Source organism: Mytilus californianus, unplaced genomic scaffold, assembly GCF_021869535.1.
Source record: "Mytilus californianus isolate M0D057914Y unplaced genomic scaffold, xbMytCali1.0.p SCAF_3, whole genome shotgun sequence".
NCBI lineage: Eukaryota > Metazoa > Mollusca > Bivalvia > Mytilida > Mytilidae > Mytilus > Mytilus californianus.
The window spans coordinates 53,692,482-53,704,984 of record NW_026262679.1 but is presented as its reverse complement, the minus strand read 5'-3'; the positions used below and the strand labels follow the sequence as shown (position 1 = coordinate 53,704,984).

General features: G+C 32.6%; 2 protein-coding genes across 3 annotated transcripts in view; one reads left to right on the top strand and one right to left on the bottom strand.

Moving 5' to 3' along the window:
* Positions 1–12,503, bottom strand: part of LOC127734858 (focadhesin-like) — a 319,452-nt gene that overhangs the window by 259,568 nt on the left and 47,381 nt on the right. The gene's annotated exons all lie outside the window — the stretch shown is intronic.
* LOC127734871 (FMRFamide receptor-like) overlaps positions 1–12,503 on the top strand; it is a 47,546-nt gene that overhangs the window by 32,763 nt on the left and 2,280 nt on the right. Inside the window, exon 1 of one of the 2 annotated variants that reach the window (XM_052244918.1) lies at positions 2,198–2,296. The exons of the other annotated variant lie outside the window; for it this stretch is intronic. The gene's annotated coding sequence lies outside the window, so the exon portion shown is untranslated. Of the gene's footprint in view, positions 1–2,197; positions 2,297–12,503 lie in introns of those variants that run through there. 2 annotated transcript variants of the gene reach the window in all.

Sequence of the window (12,503 nt, the reverse complement as noted above, 5' to 3'; positions counted from 1 at the left end):
ACAAATATAACGTACAATCCTACTAAATACAAGGCATTTTCTAGAATGGTAAGTTGTATACTAGTTGTTATTGTTAAATATAATTGTGTACACAGTTTCTGTATTTTGCAAATCTCTACACAATTGGATGAAACAAAAACAAGTCTTTGCAAGAGGGGGACAAGCGCTTAATGTTAGGTTGAAGAAAATTTTGAGCTATAAACATCAAGCTAGATAATCATTGAAGACAAACTGGTATCCCCGGTTGAAAGAAAGAGGTTGGTAAAATAATAATAACGTGTACCAAAAGCGTGTACAAATTATAATTTGTTCAAAATTACAACTTGTACACGACATATATATCAATCATCTCAATTTCATATTTTTTGAGTCAATTCGGTTTTTTTTTACCTCTGCTACAGTTTTAGTAAAATCCGCATATTTAAATGAGACTATTTCATTTTTCCAACTAATTGTGGTATGTTTGGCATCATGTAGAAATCTAACATGCGTGTATAGGTCTGCCCTGAATTCTAGCTTTTATTCCGCTCCTTTGAATGTTTCAAACAAAACAAAAAACAGATTTTATTTTTTGTCGAATTCTTAGCTGATTCACCTTTAAAACTCCGTGTCAAGGAAGAGGAGGGACATTGAATGTTACAGTAAAATCAACATATCCTAGATGTACAGCAATTTACAGTTAATGATGCCTTTAGTGGTTTCTATTGACGTTTAGAGTTGTTTTACAATTTTACGATCAAATCATTGAAACTGACACCTACGATAAGTTTGACACAAATTGATTTGTATATCTTTCTTTTATACATACTTTGATTACTGAACCCCGAGTGACCTTTCTGAGAACAGCATCTAACTAGAATATTACAAAACTGTCAAGTTTTCTTCTTCACTGAAATTGATATTCTATTTTTTTTTTCATTTCATTAAACCTGTCACGAACTTTCAATTGCCCTCCAAGCAGAGGTCATTGTCTTTCTTCGTGAATCCTGCATCTGCCAAGCCAGAATTTAAGATTCCTCACGTGTTGCTTAAACACTGATGACAGATTATTAATAGTAACAGGTTATTATTCTTATAAAATCTAAATTGGCTGACGTTGAGACCAGAAAGCTAATAGTCCAATAAAAGAGTGACTATTGTCTATGTCGGATATTTCTTGCACATGGCTGTTTGTCTAGCTACCCGATTGGCTCATATTATTTCTCATATTAAAAATCACGCAAGACCCCAATTTCCGTGAGCAAGATGTTGGGTTTTTATCTAATTTTCTTTAAACCTTCTTCAGGTATATTTGCCCAACACTTAAGTGTGAAATAAAAACAAAAATAAAACGTGTGGGAGCATGGAAACTACAAAACCTCCACAGAACAGCCAACACAATTAACCTACAATCGGATATATATCCATCTGGTCGACGAACGATTTTAACATATAAATAAAAAATTCTGAAAAAAGAAAAGCGATTACCACTTATTTCATTTCACACCAGGACCCTTTCAGTTTCTTATAAAATTCATGACATCACAGCTTCATATATGTACTTTGGAGTTTTAACAACACTGCAATGTTAACAAATTGAGACTTGAATAAATGATTCAATACCGAACTTTACCAGCTTTTTAGGCGAACTAATACGGGTATTTATATAATTTTTTATTAGGATAATGATGGAGTTGTGTTTGCAAAATGTTAACAAAATTAAAGCTGACATTCTAGTTAATATGTTCGCCAGCTTCAATATTGGAATTGTGTTTACAATGACAATCTACTCCAAATTAAATCAACTCACTGGCCAAAGGACATGTGAAGGTATACATGTATCATTTCAAATTTCAAATGTAAAAAATATGTTTAACCTTTCATGTTTTATTTCTATGCTTCACAATCTCAAAAAGTGTATGACTACTTGAAATGAGGACGGACGGACGGACACATACTTCTTCCATAGATGTTTAAACCCTCGGTAGATCTCTATATCTTTCGCAAGTGTTAAACGACCTTGTGAAAAAAATGATAGTTTACTTCTATCATCCGCAAATCATATTTATTATGAAATTTCAACTGAGCCACTTGTGCCAGTTATAACCTTAACACACTAAATTCTGTATTTTTAGTGCAGAATTTCTAAACATGAAAACTAACATAAAATTAAAATATATAACCTAGTTTTATAACCGACATATTGCGGAGGCAATATGACAAAAACATCATCACAATCCAAGGACTTGTACAAGGGCTTGGCTGTCATATTTTGACACAGTATCATAATCTACGTACAGCTATAGACGTGTTTCATGTAAGTTGTTTTACTCTTATCTGGTTAAATTTACTGTATATTTATCAAATATTTTCTGTTGAACATGATTAAGCAAGAATGGTCGTTATGCAGTTTAATAGCATTAGCGATACCAATTTTGCTCACCAGATACGCATTTCGACAATAAATGTCTCTTCAGTGGTGCTCCAGGCCATTAAATAGTGTATGGAGTTGAAAATGTTCACCATGACAGTAAATATAATTTTGAAAGTTAATTTGTTGTAAAAAGACTAAACGGTAAAATTAGGAAATACTATAGTGTGTCTTAAATGTTTAAATTACTAGATAAGTAAACTCTAAAACGTTCTTCTTTTTTCAAGGATTCAAAATAACAGTAAAGAGTTAAGTATGAGAGTGTAACTACCAAAAAAAAAATGATGAGAAAAAGAAAATGAACATGTCTTTTGTGAGTTTTTTTCTCTGTTGTTGGGTTTTTATCTAATTGCCGTATACTCAACATTCCTGTTATTAGTATATGTAATTTATGAGTTAATGTCGGTTCTTCAACAATTGGCAAACACCCATACTACAAAGGTCTCAAGGTTGTATACGAAGTTTTGAGTTGAATATAGTTGGTATATCATACTTGAACTTATGTGCCTTATTTCTACATCGCTACATTGTCTCCTTCGTGTGTTTCAAAATTTCAGTTTACCAGGAAACGCAATATTTCGTATACAGTATACTCATTTATTTTTTTCCGTGTCGATAAAACTTAAGAAACATGCCATCTTGTCAGCATAAAGTATTGACTAAATTGATCAATATAACACATTATAAAGCCATGTAATGGACAACGATTTAAGTATAACAGCATGACTAACGGATTATGATGTCTACTTGAAGAATCAATTAAATATAACAATAGTATATGGCAAAATTGAAATTAAAGATCTATAGTAATTTAGCTATCAAAATGAGAAAGCCATACTATTGTACATGCTGATAAATATTTTCTTTCAATGTAGAACAAATTAATTGCCAACCGACTATTATATAGAATATACAATAGAGAATGGAAACGGCTTTGCAAAATGAATCAGCAGATATTAAAACATCATGAAAATACAAAGCGTGAACAACAAGTTTACGCGGATGTAGTCGAGATTTCTGATAGGTCATTGCCATTACAGAGCCTGCCCAGGATGAGATTGGGCTAACCGAATAAAGGGATTGGGTTGGGTAAGATATACAGCGTTTGCCGTGATTTTGGGAGGAGTTAGGGTATGTAAATTACCTTATCTGAATTTTGACCTACCGATAAGTTAATCTTTTTTGCCTACTCCTGTATCGCACTTCTCTTAAAGAATAATTATAATTTACATGTTAGCAAGTTTGCTCTTTTTAAATTTAAATTTAAATTTAAAAAAGTAAGTATATACGAAAGGGAGCTTTGACAATCAAAATCATATTTTAAAGACGGGATGAAAATACCATGACAAAAAGAAAACAGACGAAAAGACAAATACTAAACTAAACAAAACCAAGACAGGGTGCAGATACTTTTGACTATCACTGGAAACAAGATTATTTTCGATAAGCTTTAAATAAGAATCCCTACCGACTCTTTGACGTGCAAAGCAAGCACACAAATGCCAACTATTACCCTTATTACACCGGAACCTAAAAATGGATGTCCATTTAGCAAGCGTCTTACTAACGTTTATTACATTGTCTAATCATACAGATCATCGTTTATTGTTCCTTACTTCGTAGCTCATTCCGTAAAGTTTCTATTATCTGAAATTGACTAGCAGATGTTATGTTGAGTTCGATTCTCCCCAGGCTAAATAGGGTCATATGTGTTAATCAATCACTGGCAAAAGAAACTCGTTCAATCTCATCGTCACGACGAGAGGTTAGTACGACGCTTTGAATGCCCAAATGAAAATCTGCAATTAGATAATCAGCTATCGACAGTATCTTTAAACTTGGTGTGTATATTACATATTACGTATTCAATCGAAACCGCGCGTTGTTTTAAGGTCACCGCTTGCGCATTTTTACAAACGGCACGAGTTATATAGAGGTACCTACAAAGGGTACAATTCCTACGCTTATAATTAATGTTGATCATACTTAAACACTCTCGAATGGTTTAAGCATCATCCGACAGGCAGTATAACCCTCGCTAAAATTGGGCATATCCGTTTGGATGGGAGGGATTTATAAATACGCAGCCCCATACAGTCAGAATGGGACATTAAAACTGATGCATCGTGAAGAGAGAGTGCCACGCTTTTGGCACGTTAAGAACCGTTACAAAATTCTTTGAGAGGTCCGTTAGAGGCCTGTTGCAAGGCTTTTCTGTCCCTATTAAATATCTAAATGTTCCGGTGCCATTCCAAATTTTCCTCCTGTCATCCCAGTCGACCCCCTATTACAAGACCTATCTAATGTTTTATTGTGGATTTGTTCTCGTCCTGAACATGCATGTAATATTTGCCACTGAAAGTTAAGCAAACCGTTGAACAACCAATCAATCAATCTATTCATCAATCAGGTCAAAAAGTGAACTGTTGATTGTCAAAATCTTTTTTTCCACATCGTCACATGTTAATGTGTCTGACTTACCTAAGAAACTCGTCAGTTGTTGTCTGATATTTTTTGTGCCGGTTAGAAAATCTGCTTGCTCTAGTAATGGCAGATCTTCTTTTTTTTTTGTCGTAAGGTTTTCCTGTCTCATAAGCGTTTACTCTAAAACTCCTTATTATTTATAACAAAACTACATGCCAAAAAATATAAAAGCTTTTAACGAAAATGTAAAAAAAATACCAGTTACAAGCATAAGAAATAACGATTAAATAAATAATATAAAATAAGGAGATGTGGTATGATTGCCAATGAAACAAATAATATATATTTATATACAAACAAAAAAAACTATGAGTTGTTATGACTACTTATAAGATTCCATTATTTTTTATATATATTTAGAATGTGATTAATATTTGATGGAAAGGTTAAAAAGTTTCTGCGGCACAAGTACACGCATATCGTTTTAGTCTGAAATGATGTCTGAGATAGAAAAAAGAAATTTTATGCACTAATGTAACTGCTCCTTTGTCTCTGGTGAAGATTTAGTTGTCTCATTGACAAAAATACCACATCTCCTTATTTTTATACTATCATCTTAATAACAGAATAAAAAAAAGACAAAAACCACAAATGCAAATCAAACAAAATTCAAAAAACCAATTTTTTTTCCTGTCGTCATTAAAAACAGATTAAAAATTTAATATTCCCAATGCAAATAAAGAAACACAATAAAACACATGGTTCATCGGAGGGTTTTGTCCTTGGATCATATTAATAACACGAGATAAATTACAATACACTTCGTGCGCTTTTGAATCGTACTAAATCTTCAGTAGCTACGTATTTATACTAAGCACCTGATCTTGTTTTGAAATGATCATTTTTTAAATGTCAGTTGACGTCATAAACTTCTATTTTTCATTTCCACAAGATATAAATCTGAAAGATGAGTATGTTTTAATGTGAAATATTGAATTATAAAAAATTATCAGTTATTAATATTTGACAGCCAGTATCATACTTATGAAATTAGTGCTGAAATTAATATTGAAAAAAAATGAACAAAATTACAACAATACTTTTTTTGAAATCGCTGACGTTTATATTGAACTCGATGACAAGAACATTGCTTTGTAGATTATAGAGATGTGTATGATGTAATGTAACTTATTTAATTATAAAAATAAGTCAGATGTCATATTTAACAGCCAGGAGTCGGTTTCACAAAAAAACTTACGATTAAGATTGATCGTAAGTATACTGAATTGTTCATGACTTACGACAAATCTTAGTCGTACGTTTTTTTGTGAAACCGACTCCAATATTTTTACTTATCAAATGTGTAAATTTCAGATCAACCAATACTGACAAAAAAATATTAAAATGTCCTTATGGTTTTTAACCTGATTACTTATAACAGGAAGAAGTGCGAGGCTTGCCGAGTAAAAATAAAATGCATACCATAACAATACATGAATAATAGTATTCCCTTTATACTACAACGCTTGAAAAAATATCAAGAAGAACGTCTTGCACAGAAGTATCCGTTTGGTTGTGTGGGATGTGTTAATCTTACCTTGACCTCAAATGAAAATAACCGTTGTGACTTTATAATTTTTTGCGACTAAACATGGCTTTTGAAAAAAAATGAACCTTAATACTCATTTTCAATCGTATTTACGTTTTATATTGTAAAAGTTAATAAATCTTTGATTGGCTATCTTTTTAGTAACCGTGTTTTTTGTTGTGTATTCAGAACGTCTAATGACACCTACTTATTGTTCTGTTATGGAATCTCATAGCCAATGACTTCTATGACTTTATAAACATATACGAGTTGATAAATATAATTCATATGACTGATTACTATTATGTACAGGTTAAAAAAATATGAGCAACGACTTTCAATTAATCGTTGCTGTAATACACATAAACCATGCATGTTTTTATAACTATCGAAAAGATAGTGCCAAATCCCCAGGAAGAAAAGATCAGTGATACATTGGAAATTAATCCATTTATCATGCATAATCGTTTATACCTTTGTCACACACAAGGATTTCTAATCACAATGGTATTAATTTATTATTCTACTTCCATCATTTTTTTAATGCAGGTTCTATTTTTTTTTAGACTGAACTGATGGCGCCAAATCTAACATCAATGTCTAATTATGACAATATCTATATGGTAGCTTAAGACTTGGACAGATAAAAATACATTTTTGTTATCATTATTTTACAAAATGTGCATTCCAATTTGGATTTTTGTTTCTGATTTCCGCAAAGATTTAACTTACTTTTCATCTGACATTAAAAAACAAGAGGCTCTCAAGAGCCTGAATCGCTCACCTGTTATTTTTTTTGCTTAAATCTTTCATCAATGATTATTTTTGCTTTTTACCCATGTTCCATTTTAAGCCATAGTGTCTATGTTTCTTGACGTACAAGGAAATGAAATAAAAAATTTATAATAGATTCATTTGAGAAGATTTTTAAAGTTAAAAAACATAAAACAACTTGTGTAAAATTGTCCTTAAAGGGCAATAACTCCTTAAGGGGTCAAATTGACAATTTTGGTCATATTAAACTTTTTTGTAGATCTTACTTTGCTGAACAGTATTGCTGTTTACAGTTTATCTTTATCTTCAATAATATTCAAGATAATAACCAAAAACTGCAAAATTTCCTTAAAACAACCAGTGGCAGCAACCCAACAATGAGTTGTTCGATTCGTCTGAAAATTTCAGGGCTGATAGATCTTGACCAATTGAACAATTTTACTCCTTTTAGATTTGCTCTAAAAGCTTTAGTTTTTGAGATATAAGCAAAAAACTGCATTTGACCCCTATGTTCTATTTTTAGCCATGGCGGCCATGTTTGTCGATGGATCAAAACTTCGGATACAAATTATAAACTAGATACCCTAAGGAACATTAAGTTACAGTTTGAAGGTATTTGGCCCAGTAGTTTCAGAGGAGAAGATTTTTGAAATAGTTTACGACGACAGACGACAACAGACGACGACGACAGACGACGACGCCAGACGACGACGACAGACGACGACGACAGACGACGGACGACGACGGACGCCAAGTGATGGCATAAGCTCACATGGGGCCCCTTCGGGCCCCGGTGAGCTAAAAATGAGGATTTCTGGTACGATTGCCAATTACACAACTATCCACCAGACCAAATGATGTGAATATACACAACTATAGGTCACAATACGGACTTCAATAATGAACAAACACAAAACGTATAGTTAAAAAAAAAAAGGTTCCCATAAAATGTAAAAAATCTAAACATATGACAACCATTGATCTGATCTATGTTAAAACGATAAAATAAAGAGCATCCTACAAAACATAAAGGTGCAAGCATGGTGATAAAAAGAGATTACGGACGCCGGAACGTGTAAAAAAAAACTATTCCTTGCACAACGAAAATTGCACTTCGTCAGTGTATGCATGGAAACGTTTTAACAATCAGGCCTAATATATGTGCCTACTAGTGGTACAACAAGTAATTGAAATTATTTGCTAATGGTTCTAAAGCAATTGCAAATTACTGGCTAATGGAACAAAATGTAAATACTATTAGGAAGTAGAAAGGGAAACCTTGAAAAAGAAACTTCAGATATCCATGACATCTTCAAGCTTGTCTAAGTCTTATGGGTAGAACCATTTCCAAAAAATAACCGAAAAACATTAGTTTCTGTATACTTAGAAACAGATGCTTACATGTAATGAACAGACATACAATTTTATGGAAGTGTATTTGCGATAAAATACCTATCAACACAATAAAATTACTAGAATCGACAGGCAAGAGAAATTTCGTCACAAGACTTGTATTTTTTCACAAATATCCGTCCAAAACAAATGTTATTTAAGGTTGTGGTAATACTTAAAAGAAAAAGCTGGGGATACATAGGTATACCCCCATTTGCAGTGGACTGTGTATTCAAATCCCTTCGATCAATTATTTTTTTTTATTAATCGTATTGCTTTTAAAATTTGCCGAGACGTACGGAACTTTTCGAATGGTTCTGGGGGAAGAGGCTTGCCAACCACACGACAGAAGTTATTGTGGCATATCCGCCAAAATTCGTGAAAGAAACACTTAATTGTCACCAACGAAGAAAAAATCGTCAAAATATAAGAAACAAGAATGTGTCCATAGAACACGGATGCCCCACTCGCACTATCATTATCTATGTTCAGTGGACCGTGAAATTGGGGGGTCAAAACTCTAATTTGGCATTAAAATTAGAAAGATCATATATAGGAAAAATGTGTACTAAGTTTCAAGTTGATTGGACTTCAACTTCATCAAAAACTACCTTGACCAAAAACTTTAACCTGAAGCGGGACAGACGGACGGACGGACGGACAGACCGAAAAACATAATGCCCCTAGGTGGGGCATAAAAATATACCGGCTATCAATCAATCAAAATCCAGTATTCTTATATAAGGTGTTTTGTAATAAATCACTGTACCTCAATTAGTATTTTTCGCAAATATTCCTCAGAACATTATATATCTGTTCAATATGAATACGAATTAAGTATACATAAAAGGATATTCCGGGGGTATACAACAATACGGCGGCAACAACCTAACGATACCATAACATTAAGATTTGCTGACTGATATTATTCTTGAATCTTCCCTAAAACGTTATTCAAATCGGTAAAAAGCAACAAAAAATATTTCCATACAGATTCTATTTTATCATAATTTAAATTTTTGAGGCATTTTATGATGACAGAAAAGTATTATGATTGATGGTACGAATTGAAGTTATTTGTGATTGAAAAGTTGCATGTTTCGGCGTCAAAACTTCTAAAATAAATATTTTCCAGAATATATCACGTAATACGTTCATAAAGCAATAACGAAATTGTTTTGCATTCGTGACTTGTCATTGCTGTTTTCTTTATTTGTGATATTACTATAATTATAGAACAAGAAATCAAATCGGAAACAATATATGTGTTCCGCACAAATATAGAGCTTGATTGGCTCGGACGTCAATTATAACAATATGTTTAGTAAATATAAATGTGTTTCACACAAACATTTAGCTTGATTGGCTTGACGTCAATTGTAGCAATATATTAAGTAAATCCGGTACAAAATGTGTTAGCTTTCATCTCAAATGCATTCAAATAATTGCTATAGACGTGTAAAGTTTGGTGCTATGAAAGCATTGGAATAAAGTAAAGGATACAAGACAACTATTAACTATTGGTTAACGAAAAACAGACAACACCATGATCAAAAGAAAAAAGTCGAAAAAGACAAACAACAGTTCACAAACACTACACTGAACACGAACCCCACAACAAATCCGAATTTAAAATGTGTGTCCCGGGAGGGTTAGCTGTTCCTGCTCCAAAAGTGTCACTTATCAAGTTGCTCAAGCCAAGCAAAAATCCGCCGATATGTCGCATTTTGGGTCTTTGTTCTTATATGTATTTTGTTTTGGCTTTTTTAAGGGTGGTATCGTTGGGTTGTTTTCTAATTGGCGATCACACCACGTCTCATTTTATCTTTTAATTATAAGTCCAAGGAGAAGTTTGAGGTCTGTTATCAATGTACAAGGGTACGTAGGTACCATTTATCTCTCAAAATGGCCCAATGTTGAATAATTTTTATATGACTGACGACATTGCTTATCACAAATATCAATCTTTTTTTCTCTCTTTCACTGTAGTTTTCCACTTGAACGCTATTTCTTCGCCTGTATGTACTCCTTCAAAATCCGTGTGTTCCCAGGAGTAATTGTGTCGTCAAACATAAGAGCGACATCATTAACAGAAGGAGATTCTTAGCTCTGTCATCCTATCGTTAGTTTTAACAATGCATCTGGGTAACAGCCTTCATGATAACGACCGTTAGTTAAAACAATGCCTCTGGGTAACAGTCGTACATGATTACGACTTTATTGGATTTACTGCCAATTTCTGAAATGTGTAAATTGGGGTTAATATAGAAGATTAGCCGTTATTACATATAAACAACGGTCATCGTCACTTTAATGTAATGAACATGACTACATAATTATATTGACAGTTCATTATTCTCCAACATCTAACATCCAAAGTCTAATAAGAATCTACCTCATGCAGTTGATCTCTATATTGGGAAGAAGGCTGAAAGTTCATTCAACTGAAAGAAGAATTATTCGAAAAGGGTAAACAAAGGGTCATTTTGATTTTCTCCACAGTTCCTATCACATTGTATATATAAAGGTGTCAATCAGGCTGTAATCATTCGATCCAATTATCCAAGAGTTGAACCTTCACAGAAACTTTTGTGAAATATTTCTTTAAAAGTAACGCGCCCTTTTTTCAGTACAATATCAATTTCACAACTATCAATAATTCCATTCATAGAAATAAAAATGGTAATTATAAAACACTGAATCTTGTCAATTCAATCTGAAACGATTAAATGTGCTAATCAAAAACAACAACAAAGCCAAACTTGCAATGATATTGAAAGTTTGGTGGATAAACGACTTTCTAATGAATACAATTATCGTAGCAAATTGTTACGTAACTGGAATCGGGAGGTGAATTTACGAGGTGGTAAAACACAATTATATTGCTGATTAAAAAGGCCATTGATATTATTGCCAGTTAATAAAATTGATGATTCAGCATAAGTTCGGTTATTGGTGTAAGCATATTTGCATTATTGTCCGTTTCACTTCAAATGTAGTTACTTCAAATGTAGGTTATCAGTTATTTGATTAATAGTGCGCAATATGACTGCGCACCCGATCATTTTAATTTCTACATTCGAAAGAATCGAACGGAATATTTTTTTGTGACTGAAATGATTATCATGAAATTGGAAGAACTTTTTCATTATACGGTGTTATTTAAGATCGTTTGTTTGCTCAAAGTTTTCACACGCTACGTTTGGCATCAAGGGAATTCCATTATGATATACAATTATTCATCTTTTTTCGTATTTTTTTTATGGTTGTTGACGAATTGACGAATTTTTCTTACCAATGAGGCGAAAAACATAAACAGCTACTTATTTTCATTCCATTTTGCTGTATTTCTTTACCCTCTGTTTATATCATTGCTACATAGATTGTAGTTTGCTTAACTTCCAGTGGCAAATGTTTCATGCCATATTCAGGACGATTCATAATGACAAATAAAAGAGTATAAATTGAGTAGGTAGGTTTGCAAAGCTTGTCAAATTGGATAAAGGAAAAGGAAATTTTGGCTTTTCAAGTGTGGTTTTTATTTTGCAAAGACAGGAATGTTTGCCTTTTAATTGATGGATTTCTACGAAACTTTCACATACTTCATCTTAAAAATTAAATCCTAATGAATCATGATTTTGATTCAAATAATTTGTTTGGTTTCAAAGAGTAATTCATGGACATTGTCATGATTATAAATTTCATTCACAAGGCAAGTTAGAATATAGTAAAGTGCTTACGACCAATGAAATTATAGAATTTCACGTTTCTTAGTTGTGAAGAATGTATGTAACACATGTTCTTGATAAGGGATAATCCTATTGTGTATTTACAGTTCACTAATATATACTAGTATATATATTTGTTTTACTAATTATTCTTTGATGTGTATTGTTTAAGTTTGCAATAACGGAA